Source organism: Mandrillus leucophaeus, unplaced genomic scaffold, assembly GCF_000951045.1.
Source record: "Mandrillus leucophaeus isolate KB7577 unplaced genomic scaffold, Mleu.le_1.0 Scaffold748, whole genome shotgun sequence".
Lineage (NCBI taxonomy): Eukaryota > Metazoa > Chordata > Mammalia > Primates > Cercopithecidae > Mandrillus > Mandrillus leucophaeus.
Window position 1 is genome coordinate 560,187 of NW_012108119.1, and position 18,843 is coordinate 579,029.

The window sequence follows — 18,843 nt, forward strand, 5'->3', positions numbered from 1 at the left end:
AACTCTGCATTTTATATTATTTCACTACATTTTATATTATCTATGCTCTTTAAGGTTATTTGTATTTGTTGAAAGAATGTTGTGGAAACAGTAATATCCTGGTATTCTACCGAAAATCTTGTTCAACTTTGCTTTCAGTGACATCACATGGGTAGTTTGAGATCAGTTATTGGGAGCACTTACAACATGGAAACTGGCATATGATATAAACCAGGCTCTTAATTATCATTCATTCAATTATTCTTCTCATCAAATATTTCATTTTATTTCTTCTTTGTAGATGATGACATAAGATAAATGAGAGGTAATGCACTTGTATATAATTTGTATTTTAAAACATCAGTGATTTTAAGACTGTATCTTTCAAAACCAAATTACTATGGGCAAATGAATCTATTCAAAATATGAAATTTCCTTTGCATTTTATACATCTACCTAGATTTCTACTATGTGTAGAATTTTGAAATTGTAAAGTACTTAGCATTATGATAGTGGAATAGAGTAATCACTAAATCCCATAACAATTATGACCCATATTACTTGGTAGATCAGCGGAGGTGATCTCACAAAGGGTATGACATGGTTATTGGTAATATATAATTTATCTGTGTGGTTATGTCAAGTAGTTTCAAAGTATTTTGACAGTCATATTTAGACCAGAGAATTTACAAGATACTTGAGTCTGTGATTAAAAACAATTATTCAATAATACAGTACGGTTTCAACTTGACTCATTGTTTTCCCTACCTACAGAGCAGAGATCCATTTTATTATCTAGCATTAGAATAGCAACTATTTAGGTGCCGATAACACTTACAGGGACCACTCAGATCAAACCTGAGACAGTATGAATTCACTGGCAAATGTGAGAAGGAAGGTAATCAGCAGGTGCTTGTCATAGTATATTGGAACCTTCTCAAGTTGTTGATGCCCAGACCTTCTTCTGGAAACAGACAATGTAATAGTGGTTTTATTTTTAAACATTATTATTTATTTGTTTCTGTTTTGTTGTTAGAAGATGATATTTATCAGAATCAACTGGGATATTTTGTTGTTGAAAGGTGATATTTGTCAGAATCACCTGGGATATTTGTCCAAAAGGATGTTTCCTGAAAACCTACCCCAAATGTAATGAATTATAGCTCTGAAGAAAGGATGCAGAAATCTGAATTTTAAATAAGCATCTCTAATGATAACTATGTATACTGAATATTAAAGACAATTGTTCTAATAATTTGATTCATCTCTCATCTATCAAAATACAGAGATTAGTTATAGACCCAGTCACTGAAAATGTGAGAAATCCATGGCTACTGACTTTTTGATTATTTTAGAAAGGCTTCTGACAATCTTTGACCAAAGTAGGAAAGTTCTACATATTCCAGCCATCAGGTCCACATCTTATATCCAAATTCTGTTAAGTAGGTCCTTGGTCTGATCCCAGTGACCAAACTCCTAGCATATTCTTTTTGTTCTTTCTGGGGAGTAAAGGTAGCCACTAACCTAATGAATATAGTTTAATATGACTCATTTTTGTAACTAATGCTTCATTGTTTATTTTTGATCAGCTGAAATCAAACTCTTACATAGTCATTATTTCATGATTCTTCACAATTTTATTTCAGAATTTGTTTAGACTACCTCATTGTAAATTCTTGCAGAATCTTCATTTTACTAAACACATATTGTTGATTGTGCAACCTGTTTCCACTTGCTCATATATTCTAGGGATAGTAAGTTCCACATCTCTAGTCTTCCACTGATTACAGTAGACTCTTCCTCATCCCGTGTGCATATTATGCCTTGTGAAGTTTTTTGTTTGTTTGTTTGTTTGTTTTAAAGATTTAGACTCCCTGTTCCAAACATACAAATCCTCTAGCACACAAAGACAGTACTTTGAACCATAAAGGACCCTGCCGAGATATTATTTTATACATTGGGTGATCCTTCTTTCAATACTTCTATGAAATTTATTGCTTCTGCATTTCAACATTCACCTATGATACACCTTCTTCCTGGATTAATGCGATCTTGGCCTCCTGCATGTGTCGTATTTCCATCTGTGTTTTTCTGCCTTTGCACAGGTTGATCTGCATGACTGGAATGTTTCTGTCTGCAGAACACTCGTCCTCTTTAAAAAGAAAATAAGAAGACACTTGAGAAGCAGCAAAATCAATTATGACTGTATAGAACATCTGAGATCAAAAGAATATGTCTACATACTTTCTTCAATTGGAATTTATTCTGATGTTAGTTATTTATGTAACTTTCTTCTACCAAACTCCAAGAAACTGGAAATAGGGATTGTTTTTCACTCATGTTTATTTTATTGATTGATTGATTTTTTGAGACAGAGTCTTGTTCTGTCGTCGGAGTTGGAGTGCAGTGGCACAATCTCGGCTTACTGCAACCTCTGCTTCCTAGGTTCAAGCAATTCTCCTGCCTCAGCCTCCTGAGTAACTGGGATTACAAGTGTGCTCCACCACGCCCAGATAATTTTTGTATTTTTTGTAGGGACAGGTTTTCACCATGTTGGCTAGGCTGATCTTGAACTCCTGACCTCAGGTAATCAGCTCGCCTCAGTCTCCCAAAGTGCTAGGATTACAGGCATGAGCCACCAGGCCTGGTCTGACTACATTCTGGAATAAATTCACTTTAATATGTAATGTTCAGTAAAACAATTATCATCCATTAGTTTTAAGAACAACTGTACAAAAACAATGAAATATGTTAACATTTTCTTTGGATCTTTAATTTTCATTCATCCTGAAATCCTACGTTGTGTTAATGATCTGATAATTTTTCTTTGCAGAATTAATATACTATACAAACATACTTAATTTGATTCGGATAGAAATTTCTACCATGAGCATGCCACCTTGTTATTTCTCTAATCTTTGCTGATACACAATTATTTGGATATCACATTTTCTCTTGCAAACTTCTCTCCAAGTTTCTTTCTGATTTGTTATTTAGATTTCTCAGATTTCGTTGTAACAAAAACTTTTTATATTTTCAGTCTTTTTTTTCTACCCTTGTTTCCTGATTTATCATTCTAGGATTCTATGATCTATAACTTTCCCGGAAAGAATCATCTTTAACCATTAAATTCTAAATATGTAAGTTAAAACGCACCTTTTCGAAATAGAATAGGGTGATACATTTCTCACCTCTTCCAAAAATAGTATTCAAAACCTGCCAGCATAATGTTAATTTCTAATTTGAATAATTACATCATCCTTAAAAAAGAAAGTAAAACACAACTCTCTTTAATTGGATCTGTTTATTGTTAAAATGCATTTCTAAAGAACAGAAGGAGAAAATGTGTCACAGATTACGAAATTAAAACCTTCTGCAATCAAATGTAAAAGTTAGTTTTGAACAACTCTGGAAAATACCATCTAGGAAATATAAATTTTAAACAAAATGTTATTAAAAATTCCATGTGTTGCATGTCCTCAACATCCAAATGGCTACGACCTTCGTGTTAATGGACATTCTCTTTCCCTGATAAGTTCACCTGAGCTGCGCCTTTATCACTTGGCAGTCACTGAAGTTCCACATCCTCAGCTTCCTATGTTGATTCTTTCTTTCCTACAGGTCTTTTGGGTTGGTGCTATGCTCCTTCAGGTCAGAGCATGGTCCTTCCTGAGTCTCTCCTTCTTTTACAGGGTACAGCTTCACAATATCAGATCATACTACAAACTGTGTCCTCATTATTTAAAGTGATTCATTCTTTTCGTATTTAGCCCCTTTCCATGAAGAAACTGGAAATTCCTTTTGATTTCTCTTATGAATAGATCAGGGAAGATGCTAACTAAGTGGACCACAAAACCGATTTTCCTCTTTACAGATGGAATCCAGTTTATCTGGAAAATTTTCAGTTGCTTTTTCTTTATATTTGTTAATGTGAGATTTTATTGATTCAGGAAGTTGCCTGACAGGCCTAGTGGCAGTTTTTATGACCCAAACTTGTTGCTGAAGCTCAATCCCTGGTATTTCTGCCAACCTACCTTTGTCCATGATATAGCTTCTCCTAGAGACACTTTGAGGACCTAGGTAAATAGAAAATCTCACAGGGGTCAGTGGCTCACACTTGTACTCCCAGCAATTTGGAAGACAGAGGTGGGTGGATCACTTGAGGTTAGGAGTTTAAGAACAGCCTGGCCAACATAGTGAAACCTCATCTCTACTAAAAATACCCAAAAAATTAGCTGGGCGTGGTTGGTAATGGGCAACTGTGATCCCAGCTACTTGGGAGGCTGAGGCAGGAGAATTGCTTGAACCCTGGAGGTGCGCGTTGCAGTGAGCCGAGATAGCGCCACTGCACTCCAGCCCAGGTGACAGAGTGAGACTCTGTCTCAAAAAACAAACAAACAAACAAAAAAATATATATATATGTATATATATAGCAGCAGCACGTCTCCAAAGTATTGCTCATTCTGTTACACTATTAATAAAGTTTGAGACTTTTTTTTTCCAAAGACAGTGTCTGCTCTCTCACCAAGGCTGGAATACAGTGGTGTGATCATGGATCACTGCAATCTCCAACTCCTGGGCTCAAGTGATCCTCCCTCGTCAGCCTCTTGAGTAGCTGGGACTGATGGCACATACCACTATGCCTGGCTAATTTTGTTATTTTATTATATTATTTGTAGATGGCGGGCCTTGCTATGTTGCCCAGGCTGGTCTCGAACACCTGGCCTCAAATGATCTTCCTGCCTTGGCTTCCCCAGGCCCTGGGATTACAAGGCATAAACCACTACACCTAGCCAAGTTCGAGACTTCAGCTACCACAGAACAGAAATTGAAATAATAAAAACGTAAGATTTGATAATATGTCAGCTTGAACTGAAAGCTGAAATTCGCTTTAGTATGACTTAGGCTCTCTGCATCCCTACCTTATGGCAATGGATTTTTAAATGTTTTCCTTCAATTATTCATTCAAGAAAAAAATAATACTGAATACTTGTTGTGGCTAGTTATTGTTCTATGCACTGGGAATACATTAGTGAACAAAAGAGATAAAAATCGTCTCCCTCAAGAAGGTAACACAGTAGAAGAGGCAAAAAGTTGATATGAAATAAACATAGCAGTTAAGTAAATTACATAACATTTTAGAGATTGAAAAGAGATTTAGAAAATAAAGCAGAACAAGCAGGGTACAATTAGTCTGTTATGCTGAGTGGGAAAGGAGGTTGCAATGTTGAAAAGAATATAATTGGCTCTCAGTCCCTCCATATGAGTGGATTTCATATCCAGGTATTTCATCAATCATGGATTAAAAATATGCAGAAAAAACAAAAATATAGTAATAAAATAATACAAATTTTAAAATTCACAGTATAAAAGCTATATAATATTTACATTGTATTAAGTATTATAAGTAATCTAGAGACTATTTTAAATATACAGGATACTTTGTGTAGACTAAATGTAAATACAATGGCCTTTTCTATCAGAGACTTGAGCATCTACAGAGTTTGGTATCCTCAAGGGTCCTGGACCCAATCTCCTAGGGGATAGTGAGGCACAACTGTGGCTGAAATATAAATGGTAAAAAGGAATAATTTGATCTAAGACTTGAAGAAGGCAAAATAGTTCATCATTATGATGTCTGAGGTAAAAGTACTCCAATCAGAAGAAACAGCCTGTGCCCAGTTCTGAAATACTCTTGCCCATTAAGGGATCTGGTATGGTTGGAATAGAGGGAGCAGGGAGGAGAACAGTATGATTTAGCAGGAAAACAGATATAAGGATTAGAGAGCTTTTTTGCAGAAGTTATAGCATGGTGCTGATAACACCAACTATATTAAAGTTATATAAAATTATGAAAGAGAATCCTGCATTATAGAAAGAGAAAGTCACCCAGAATGTATTAGTTTCCTGTGGCTGCTATAACAAATTACCTACCACAAAATCAGTGGCTTAAAACAAGAGGAATTTATTCTTTCACATTTCTGGAGGCCACAAGTCTGAAGTCAGTATCACTGAGTCAAAATCAAAGTATTGGCCTCCTACAAATCCTGCAGGCATCCCTTGGCTTGTGGTTACATTACTCCAATACTTAAGGCCAGCATCTTTTACTCTCTCTTGCTCTGTCTTCACATGGCCTTCTCTTTTGTCTGTGTCACACCTCCCTCTGCCTCCCTCTTTTAAGAACAATTGTGATCATATTTAGGATGCACCCAGATAAATCAGGTTAATCTCTTCATTTCAAATTCCATAATTTAATCACAAAATGATATATTTTCCATATAAGCTAGCATTTACACTTTCCAGGGATTACGACCTGATATTTTTAGGAGCCATTACTCAGCCTACCACAGGAAATTAGTGAATGTGGGTATCATTTCAATTTTAAAAGGAATAAAATTAATTATAAATATCCCATATAAAATAAACCTATTGGCACTACATTTTTGCAGCTTACCTGAATCCTAGATGCATTAAAATAGACTATATCAGTCTATAAACTTTCTAGCAATTTCATGTTTGTCTACATAGCATCATTGCCTTATAGAGGGGATTGAACAATGCTCCAGTAAAAGTCTGCTTATCATCATTTCTAATCAGTTTCTTACCAGTTCCTCTCCTTCACATCACAAAAGTGCATGTGAAGTGCAAGTTTATATTGGGAAAATTTTCACGACTGCATGTAGGTGTGAATTTTGCCTACCTTGTTCTTGCAGTTGCCTACAATTGTATTACCTTCTGCATCCAAGCATGTGCACTGAAGGACTTAAGGTTTTCCTATACTAGTTGGCCTTGGGTTTAGAGCATATATTTCATATACCATATATTTTTCCTGATGGTCCCTAGGTCTGGAGGCAGGTAGTGTTTTACTTTTTATTTCTAAGCAAGATTATTCCAACTCCAGTAAAATACAGCATTATACAGATGAGAAATCATGATTTGATGCACTTCAGGATATGAGTGAACAAAGGAATATATTCAGAATTTACTTCTATTCTATTTTGGTAGCATTTCACATGTTTCCCTCTTACTAAGAGGAGTTCAAGCAGTGCTGAAGAAAAGGTCTTATTCTGGAGGAGAGTCCAGGACATAGAGTTGTCACCAGATACGGCAAATATCTTGTACTTTGACCAACCTTTAGTCCTAGTGCGATGAAGTGGTAGTTGTAGACACATAAGGAAAATAAGGTAAAGGATAATAGATCCAGCATGCCCCACCTGGACCCCTGAGGCATGGCAATAGGCCTGAAAGGAATCTTCTGCAGACTATACCCCTCGGGTCCCATGTCCCTGGATCTGGAGCCATTTATGCCTCTACACCCTACAAGTCTGCATTGTGAGCACAGGCCTGCACTTCTGTGTCCTGATTTCAAGAAATTTGCAATGTAGCTAGTGAGCCATATGAGGAAATTTTGTCCCTGCACTTTAAAATTATTGAATCTTACTTAAATGCAGTGTATAATGCTATTCTCAAATTACTGTTTTGATTGCCCACAATGATCTTTAATGCTGCTTTCTCTGTAAAATCACTTGTAGATTAAAAGGTGATGGAAGCTAACTCTAATTCTACTTACTGTATCCATTTTAAAGTATACAGTTTCACCTTTATTAGTAAGTTGCATCAATGCTTGCATTTCTTTAATAATTTGACCAGGCTTTTTCCTATCTTTTTCATTTTTCCTCTTGTTTAGTGTCATTATCCTTACATTTCTGCAGCTCTGAGTCATGTGTGTGTATTGTGTTTGGAAAGGATGCAAGCATTTTTTTTTTCTTTTTTTTTTAACCTCACGTACTTCTTAGCACAAAGAAACACTTAGAAAATTGCTTCCTGATGACAGTGGTTTTGTAAAGTGGCAGTCATTTGATTTAAGTACATGTAAATTCCACTCCAGTTAGCGGAACTAGAAATTTAACTGTGATTATTTGAAATAAATAAAAATTCTTGGAAATTTTAGAATATCAAATAAATGACTATTGCACTATCACACTGAAAAATAATGTTTATGGCAACCTTCATAATAGAATTTTGTGACAGTAGATGGCACTATTTGTTTTATTAATAGTCACTGACCACTCCCTTTACTTTTCTGAAAGATAACATAGTTTATATTTAACTATTTTAACAAAATTCCAAAATTGCTTATATCTAGCTTACCAGATGAATCACTTTGATTGTGTGTGATAGGGACATAGGGACATTTTTGCTTTTATTTTATATAAAAATTTTGGATGAAAGTATACTTTTTTTTTTCTTTCTAATGTCACTTTTAACTTAAGCAAGTATTCAAGGTGAGACATACCAAGGAAAGGTTATTATAAACATATTTCTTTTATTAAAGGGGCTAATTTTTTAACCCCTATAAAAGATTGTAAGATGGGAATTTGAGACAGGTTGTCTAACCTGGTCTGATTTGACAGAATTCATTTCTACCTCCAAATCCAGACATTGACATAACTTTCGAACAAAACACAAGCAACAACTTGGGCAAACAAAATGCAAACAAAATGATGGTGCATTTCATAAAAATATAACCACTTGAAGGAATTAGAATAAATGCTTTTATAAAGAGTAGAATAGAACAAGAAATAAGAGAACCAAGAATATCCCAAGTAAATATGATATGATACATGAATATAATATTTTATATATATGTATAGTAACTCATGTCAATTATACTGCATGATGGCCAGTTTACTTGGTTAGGCTGTGGTGCTCACTTGCCTGGTCAAACACTAATCTAGATGTCACTGTGGAGGTATTGTGCATAGTGATTAACATTTACAATCAGTTGACTTTAAGTAAAGAAGAGTCCCATCAATAATGGGAAGCGGCCTCATTCAATCACATGAAGACATTATAAGTGGAAATTGAGGATTCCCAAAGAAGGAGTTCTGCCTGAAGACTGTAACATGGAAATCCTGCCTCAGTTTCCAGCTGCTAGGGGTCTTGCAAACCCCCACAATTGCACGAGCTAATTTCTTACAATCAATCTCTCTCTCTCTCTCTTTTGTTAGCTATTACTATTGTTAAGAGGACACTGTGTCTATGAAATGAGAGTTGGTAGTAATGAAAAGGGAACGATCGCATGCTGGTAAAGAAAACAATTGCTAAATTAGAAGAATAATGAGAAGGAAAACCACTGAGTTATTACTAAAACAGAAAATCAAATAAGGGGAGAATAACAGGCATAAAACTTTCTCTTAGAATTTGTTAGAAGTGAAAAAATGAGGTTATAAAGTTATCAGAAAAGATGAAATATGAAGAACAGATGCAAGTCTTCCAATGTATGTTTGGTAAGAATTATAATAGTTGACAATAGAATGATAAAGGGATTGGCAATAATAAAAATGAACAATGAATTGACAGGATTCATTGACTATTTGGAAAAATAATGTTGAGAAAACAAAATCCAAATGTAGCCTTATCTTCACTGAATTAGAAAATTTAGTTTACCTGAAGTGGAACAAACACCAGACAATTTTAGAAGTCTCAACAACACTAAGCATCAAATGACAATGAACACAAATGCAGAATGTTAGAGGGGAAAGATCAGAGAGCCAAGAATTCTACACCTGGACAAAGTATCCTTTATGTTCAAGAACAAAATAAAGACAGTCTCACTTATGCACTCTCAAGTATCCTTACTTCCTTCTTCTTTTATCACACCAGCTCACTACCTATTCTTTCTGGCTCTGTTGAACTACTTTCAGTTCTCCAAATGAGCCACTCTCTTTCTCATCTGTTCCTTGAATCTGTGTGGATGGCTTCCTCTGTCTGGAATATTCTTTCTTCCTCCACTTTTACCAGCTCAGTCTTGCTCTTTTCACAGATCTCACTTTAAAAAGAATAAAATGCTCTGATTCCTCTGCACGGAAAAGCTTGTTATTAGCTTCTAAAACCAAATTAGCTATTCCTTGTACGTACTCTCATGACATTGTTTTGTTTTACTTTTTCCATCTTTTTATGTACTGGGATATAATTTTTATACAATAAAAAGCACCCATTTTGTTGCGCATTTCAATGAGCTTTGACAAATCAATATATCCAAATAATCATGACAAAAATCAAAACACAGAACATTTAGATCATCCCACAAAATCCCCTTGTGCCTGTACCCAGCAAATATTTTCTCACATTCCAGGCAATTACCATGAATTAAATAGTTGTCTTTCTGGAATTTCAAATAAATTAATTCATACTATATTATGAATATATTCTTATATGCCTCCTTTCTTTTGATCAACTTAATGGCTTTGCAATTCAACTATGTTTTCTTATAAGTAGTTTATTCCTTTTTATTGCCGAGTAGTATTCCATTGTATGCATGTTCCACTGTTTGTTTATTGATTTACCTGTTTATGGATGTTTAAGTTTGTAATTTTTGTCTATTACCAATAGGAAATACAAACATCAGTGTACAAATCTTTATGGAAACATGTGTTTTCATCTCTCTAGGGTACATACTTAGGAGTGGAATTGTTGGATTGTATGGTAGGTATATATTCTTTTCTTTTCTGTATTTCCAGGATATTTAAGTTATTTCTATGTGTTCTGTTTCAGAACAGAACCATAGAACAGTGCAAATACCATAAAGTTATATGATTTTTAAAAAGTATCAAACATGAGCATTTGTTTTATAAGAAGACAATTTAATCTAGTCATACTAATCAAGACTGCTACATATTTGGACTTAGTTCTAATCATTTTTATGTTTTTTGTTTAGCGTTATTTCTTCTTCTCTTCCTCTTTTTGATTTCTATTACTTTATATTAGTTGTTTAAATTTACATACAGTGAAATATATATATATGATATGGTTTGGCTTTGTGTATCCACCCAAATCTCATCTTGAATTGTACTCCAATAATTCCCACATGTTGTGGGAGGGACCCGGTGTAAGAATCACAGGGTGGTTTCCCACGTAGTGTTCTCATGGTAGTGAATAAGTCTTAGGAAATCTGATGGGTTTATCGGGGTTTCTGCAGTAGATTTCAGATTTCTGCAGCAGGTTTGAATTTCTCCCCAGAAATGGGTCTTTCTTTTCTACCCGGTGATCAGGATGCAAATTTCCAAACGTATACGCTCTGCTTTCCCTTTAAACATAAGTTTCAATTTCAAATTATCTCCTTGTGAATGCATATAACTCTATGCTTTCAGAAGAAACCAGGTCACCTGTTGAATGCTTTGCTGCTTAGAAATTTCCTTTGCCAGATACCCTAAATAGTCTCTTTCAAGTTCAAAGTTTCACAGATCCCTAAAGCAGGGGGAGAATGCCACCAGTCTCTTTGTTAAAGCATAGCAAGAGTGCTTTTGCTGAGGTTCCCAATAAGTCCTCATCTTCATCTGAAACCACTTCAGTCTGGACTTCATTGTGCACATCACTATCAGCATTTTGGTTAAAACCATTTAACAAGTCTCTAGGAAGTTCCAAACTTTCTCTCATCTTTCTGTCTTCTTGTGAGCCCTCCAAACTGTTCCAACCTCTGCCAGATACTCAGTTCCAAAGTCACTTCCATGTTTTCAGGTTATCTTTATAACAGTACCAATTCTCTGTATTAGTTCATCTGCACATTGCTATAAATATACTAACTGAGACTGGGTAATTTCTAAACGAAAGAGGTTTAATTGACTCACAGTTTCTCATGGCTGAGGAGGCCTCAGGAAACTTATGATCGATGGTGGCAGAAGGAGAAGCACAAAGCAGCAGGAGAGAGGGGGAGTGCAGGGGAAACTGCCACTTTTAAACCATCAGATCTCATGAGAACTTTCTCCCTATCATGAGAACAGCATGGGAGAAACTGCCCTGATGATCCAGTAACCTCCCATCAGGTCCCTCCCTCAATACTTGAGGATTACAATTCAAGATGAGATTTGGGTAGTGAAAGGCTAATTGGTAACTCAAAAGAATGCAACCGTTTGTCACTTATCTGCCTATGACCTGGAAGCCCCCTCCCACTTCTAGTTGTCCTGCCTTTCTGGACTGAACTGATGTACCAATGTGCATCTTACATATATTGATTGATATCTCATGTCTTCTTGAAATGTATAAAACCAAGCTGTGTCCTGACCACCTTGGGCACATGTCAGGACCTCCTGAGGCTGTTTCACAAGTGTGTCCTTAACGTTGGCAAAATAAACTTTCTAAATTGAAAAAAAAAAAAAAAAAGATTTTGGTTGGGACACAGAGCAAACCATATCAGGATTCATTCAGTCATCAGGTGAGCTCAGAAAGTGAATTTAAAATAGTTTACTGAAAAGAATTTTTAAAAGCAATATAGTCTCATGATCACCAGTTAGCTTCCCAGAAGATTCTAGACCTTGCCAGCATTATGAGGCTTTATGAATCACTTGTTCAGGTTCGGGAGGCCAAGGGCAAAGCTGGACATGGGGAGTTGTAGTGTAAATTGTGTAGCCTAATGAAGAGAAAACAAGCAAACAAGCCAACAAATAAAAAAGCTATGAACTGAAGTATAGAAAAAAAAGGGCTAAAACTTTTTTTTTCACCCTTTTCATAAAACCTCTGAGTTTCAGGAGTTAAGAGCAAAAATAACCTTGTCTAGTGTTAAAACAGTCCTTATAACAATTGTTAACTTGGTTATTCCTGTGCATGAGGTGTTATGAACTATTTGATTTGTCATCATGGTCAACCCATGAAATAAGGGCTGACAGTACTCTCATTTTACATGTGAGAAAACTGAAGACATGCAGCAACTAAGCAAGTTAGCTCAAGAACACATAACCAGTATGAGTGGGTGCTATTATTCCAGGCACTTTCAGCCCTGAGATCACAATATTAATAACTATGCAATATTGTTTTTCAAAAAAAGAAAATATGTCATGTAGAATCAATATTAACACACAAGAAAATATATGTAAAATTAAAGATTGTCCCTAAAAATAGAAAATGCCTAATAAAAAGGTAGGAAAACTATATAGAATGACTAGAAAAGGAAATTGAAGGGCTGTCAGTTTTATATTTAAAAATTCTCCAAACAGATGTAGTTTGAGCAGAAGTTACTTTAAAATATTCAGAGTTTGAAATATTCAAGGTACAATTAATTTACATGCAATTGAAGCTCTTTCAAGACATAAAAGACAAGTGAGAACTTCTAATTGCTTTTCATAAAGTCAGCAAAACATATCTTAAAATGTCAGTGATAGAATATAAAAAGAGAAAAATAACAAATAACATTTCATATGGAGAAAGGTAATGGCATAAGCTTTTAGACATAATATTAAAAACTCGGAACAAAATCTAGTTCATGGTCTTCCTTTATTTCTTAAAGATTTATCTCTTACTTACCTCTTTCCAACATTACTCCTCACATAATTGGGAGGATTTCAATATCTGGGCTAAATTGTCTATTGAAAAATGAGCACCACGGTCTCCCTTCTATTATCTTCCTCCAAGGACTGGAAGTCTGATTATTGCATTTCTGCCAGTGAAATGCAAGATTGAAAGGGCAAAAGAAGTAGGAACCATAATTGCTCCACTGGCGACAATAACTAGATCCCTGGATTTAAGAAATTGGCTGAGACTTCTGTATGTTCTCTTATGAATCACTTCGTTAGGACCGCAGAAGCTGAGATTGTTTTAAAAGTCACCTGTGAATTCTACACTTAAAAATTTATTTCATGGTTGTAGCCCTCCTAGAAATGTTGTATGTCTCCAAATATCTGAATTAAATCTCTTCCAGTCTGAAATATCTTGAACAATTGATATTTCTCTGTTAAACTCTCGTGAGTAATATTTTTAAGTAAAAAGTGATCCATGCAAAATAGATGATAAATGCAATCTGAGAAGAATATCTGACATGTTTGGATTTGAAAGTCATAATGATCTCATCATCAGTCAGGAGTGATACGGACAATCTATTATATATTATGGAAAAAGAGTTTATTAAATTACTGGCTGTATTGTCCTGAGGTAAAGTGTCTACTGAAGGTAAGGAATTGGGGAGCAATAGTTTCTATGCTGTAATATGGTAGAAATGACTATACAGAACTGTTTGGTTTGCTGACATTTCTCATTACACGAGAGAATTTACAGAAATAAACTATGCTCCTGCTTTTCTATTCTTAGCTCGAGACAGGGTTAGAAAACTAGAGGGATTCCATAATTGCTGAGACACATTTTGACACCATTTTTTTAGTCAAAAAATTTAGGTAATCCAGATCCAAATTTTGATTTTAAGAATTTAAAATTATAATATATATTACATTTACAACCTCTTTATAATTTGCATATAAAAGGTAAGGTGTTTATTGGCAAATATTGGAAATTTGAGAATGGAAATGGGAATAATTGTTTGGATTGCAATAAGTTTATATACCTTGAACATATCGAGCTGGCTTTTGGTTCTTCTTTTACTAATTAGCAAGTTTGACCGAGGAAATTTTCTTTGGCATTTGCAGCAGTACGCAATTTGTATTTTATCTTAGGGCTTCGGTAACCCTAATCTGGGCTGCTGCTTGCTTTCTTGCCTCCTGTTACTATGAATGGACTGTTTGCATTTCTACCAAAGGCAAAACCTTTTACTTGTGCTCCAGGTGCGATCTCTCCCACCTGCTCTTAAACATTGCTCCAGAAATTAACTATGTCTGTTCTGTGTCATTTTTTTCTCTACTAGGAATGTTTCCTAAAGATCATGCTCAACAGCATCAAACATGACGCAATTTCTCCCATCTTAAAAATGCTCCTGACTTTACCCGATATCCATCTTACAGATACTGCCACATTACAACAAAACTCCTTAACAGTCATCTGTACTTTCTGCCTCCCAGTACTCTCCTCCATTCCCTCTTAAATCCTTTCTAATTAGACTCTCAGCTCCTCTATGTTTAAAAAAAAAAAAAAAGGCCTCACACAACTTCTATGTTTCTAAACCCAGTGTTTTTTCTCAGTCCTAATTTTACTTGTCCTATCAGCTGCATATGCTGCAAACTGATGCATCTCTGCTCCTTGAAACACTGACTGTACTTGCTTCCTTGAAAACATTCAGCTCCCTTTACTAGTCTCTCCTACTAGGTCTCTTCTCCTTGTTTCACTTCATCTATTAAACTTTAAACATTCATACCTCTTACTACCTACACTCACACCAAGGATGATGTCTTCACATTTAAATACTGTTTATATGGCAATCACTTTCGTATTTCTATCTCTTAGTTAGATCTCTTCAAGTTAAGTATCCATCAGCCTACAACACATCTCCACTTAAATTAGAATCTTCTCAAACTTAATCTGTCCAAAACCAAATGCCAGATTTTCCCTCCCTGCTGACACAGGAATAATATCGGGTGGTTGCAGGAAAATAGGAAATTCTAGGCAGCGATTTCATAAGACTAAGCAAAAGGAAAATGCTGAAAGAGCTGCAGAAATGAGGGATGGATGAGACCCTGAAAAACGGGTGTGAACCAAGCTGTCTAAGACTGACTGGACCCAACACGGTGCTGAATTTGGCCTAGGTTTCTTCCGGAACCTCATTATCCACCCTCACTACGTATGAGGTGCTATGAACTATCTGATTTGTCATCACAGTCAACCCATGAGAAAAATGTGGATAGTACTCTTAGTTTACATGTGATAGAACTGAGGGCACACAGCAACTAAGTAAGCTGCTAAATCACACACATGACCACCACTGCCATGACAGTTCTGAGAACACCCATATTTGGTGTAAAATTGGGTGGCACCAGGGTTTCAAAAAATCTTTGCCGTTTTTCCAGGAATTTTCATGAATGCTCCACCCTGAGGTTAAAGAAATCCATAAAGATAGAAACCCCAAACCCCGTTGCATGATTCTATCTTGAGTAAACCCCCACTCCACTTTCTTGAGTGTGTACTTTCTGCTTTGCAATAAATTTCTGAACTTGCACTATTTCCTGACTCCTTCTTGAATTCCTTTTTAAGATGGTGTCAAGAACTTGGACGCCAACTCCTGCTAGCATTTTGGGACCTCCCCCAGCCCATGGGTATCACTACCACACATGCTCTTTCCTTGTTATTTTTTTCTCATTATGGTAAGTGTAATCTATACTCTATCTATATGGCATGCAAAAACTTTTGGAATTTTATTTGATTCCTTATTTTTTACGTATGTATGTATGTATTTTTTTTTTTCTTTTGCCAACCATATGATCTCCTGTGTTTTATTTACCAAATGTATTTCTATTTTGGCCACTTCTCAGCCTCCAGACCTCTACCATCTCAACCAAGTCTCTGCTATCTCATACTTGGATTATTGTAATGGCTTCCTAAGTTTTCCTGTTTCTGCCTTTGCATCCCTACGTGCTCTCCCATGGTAATCTTCTAAAGTTATATTTCAAATAAACTCCTCTGCCAATCAGAACTTTATCAATGGTTTTGGGACATACAGTTTCCTAATGGATTGTAGGGGATATACCCTCTTTCCCCCATTTTAATGATTCTTTTGACTCAACGTTGAGTCCTCTCTTCTAACTCGTTGATCCCTTTGCTTTTCTCAGAACAAACCAGGTAAGTGGTCTTTCCTTTGTGTTGTCTCTGTCTGAAACACTTCTCCCAACTTGCTGCATGGCTCACTTTAACACATCTTTTAGGGTGTCATGCAAATGTTTCCTTCTCAGCCACATCCTCTCCGTCAAGTCTGTTTGAAACAATGCACTGCATACAACTGTTAACACCTGGAATTCTTTTCTTTTTTATTTTTCTCTGCATTATTTATTACCAAATGGCCTATTAATCATTTAACTTTATTATTATTCTCGTCCTCCTAAAACAGAGCAACATGAAGGCAGAAATTTTCATATATTTTTTCACTATTATATTCTTATTACATAGAATATTTTCTTAATTCATAAATCCTCAATAAATATTTATTTCATAAATGAATAAATAAATGAGTTTGTGAAATAAATATATCAAAAGGAAAAATGATTTGATAATGTCAATTAATTACAGAGCTATTTTATGATATTCACAATATACTTTGACTTAAATAAAAACATTTCTAAGTAAACTAGAAAAAAGATTATCTATATCTTGACTGATATTACCTATTTCAAACTGATAAACAATACAAAAAGGTATAAACAGATAAAGGTGTTGCTAAAGCAAACTAAATATGGCCTGAGAAGGACTCTGTACATTTATATTTGAGTCCTTGTGGATGAACTGTAACCTAGCTTAATAGACAAAATTGAAAACTTGACTTAATAGTATTTACCTGTAACAATGGCTGAGTGTTGGCCAATCCCAGCGGCCATACTTCAACCACTCATAGACTGCTGAATGTTCAAACTGCATTCAAATAAGGCAACCTACGAGCTGTAACTAATCTCACTGTTTCTGTACCTCACTTCTGTTTACTGTACATCACTTTATCTTTTTTGTCTGTAAATTGGTTTCTACCATGAGGCACCCCTGGAGTCTGTGAATCTGCTGTAACTCTGTGGGCTGCTCAACTCACAAATTGTTTATTGCTCAATTAAACAATTTTATATTTAATTCAGCCAAAGGTTTTCTTTTAGCAGTGTTTCTATATAAATTAACAGTTTATCACTTCTATTAACATTGCTCTAAAGATTCTATCCATTTCAAAATAAGAAAAATACATGAAAGTAAATACAAATAATCAAATAAAAAATGTCAGCATATGAAAGGAGATGATGCTATTAACTTTATAATAATTTACTTAGAAAAACTGAGATGGCAAAATGAATATTTAATCAATAACAGAAAACAAAATACAGAAATGGAATTTAAACATGAGATTTTTGCTTTTAAAGACCAAACTTGTAACCACCACAAGATATTCCCTTGTCCTTAAAAAATTTTTCAGGAAACCTTAGTATTAAATAATAGAACCTTAATTAAATATAATAGTTACCTTTATTAGTAAATAATATGATAGTATTAAAATCATTCAGTCAAATAAAAGCGTGTATAAAAACATAAAAAGTGGACATGGGTTAGAAAACAATGTTCTATATGATCAATTTGTTCTCATAAAAGAAAATAGTTGCTTAAGATGAAGGAAATATATACAGTATTGACAACACTCTCTGCTGGTTAGTGATGCTACTGTTAAATATTGTATTTTTTTCCTTAACCATTTTGAATTTTATAATTTCATAAAGTGAACAGTCAATATTTTAAATTTCAGAAGTAGTATAAAGCAGTACATTATATTAACCAACATTTAACTAAATTTGCTTTATTTTTTCCCTGAGCTGCCAATATACTTAGAGAAATATCAATGACCATATTCTGTAATCTGTTCATCTCTAGTGACTGCTAGAGTTTTGTTTCTGTTTGAGTAATAAATATAAGATTTTACAATATGCTTCCACATGTAAGTTATTTTAAGTTCTCCTAAATATGATTAAGGGAAGATGAAATATAGACCATAATAATAGAGGAATATAACACTCTGTAACCTGCAATCATAGCAACAGATTTATGTATTGCCAATTGTGTGTTAAGTACATACAGATTGGCTGCTCTGTGTGTTATTTATTAAAAGGGCTATTGCTATCCATCCTTCATACTTTCTAGACTTGTTCCCTTATCACCTAGACACTGTGTATATAGGGAATGCAAACTAATTTTAATGTGCACTGAAGCAAAATATTACCAAGAAGGTGATGCTACTAAAACATATAGCATATAAATTGTTTGCAGCCATTCAGGACTTTATGATGATCAGGCATTCTGGATGTTCCACACTACTGCTTCTCCATATTAGTATAGATAACTGAGAGATGAGCATGACGTCAGTAGGAAAAAAAACCCAAAAGCTTATTTTTACACCTGTCTGATCAGAGTAACAGCTATATTGACTTAGAGGTATTCAGAGGGAAAAACAAGTCAACTTTTTGGAATGCATTA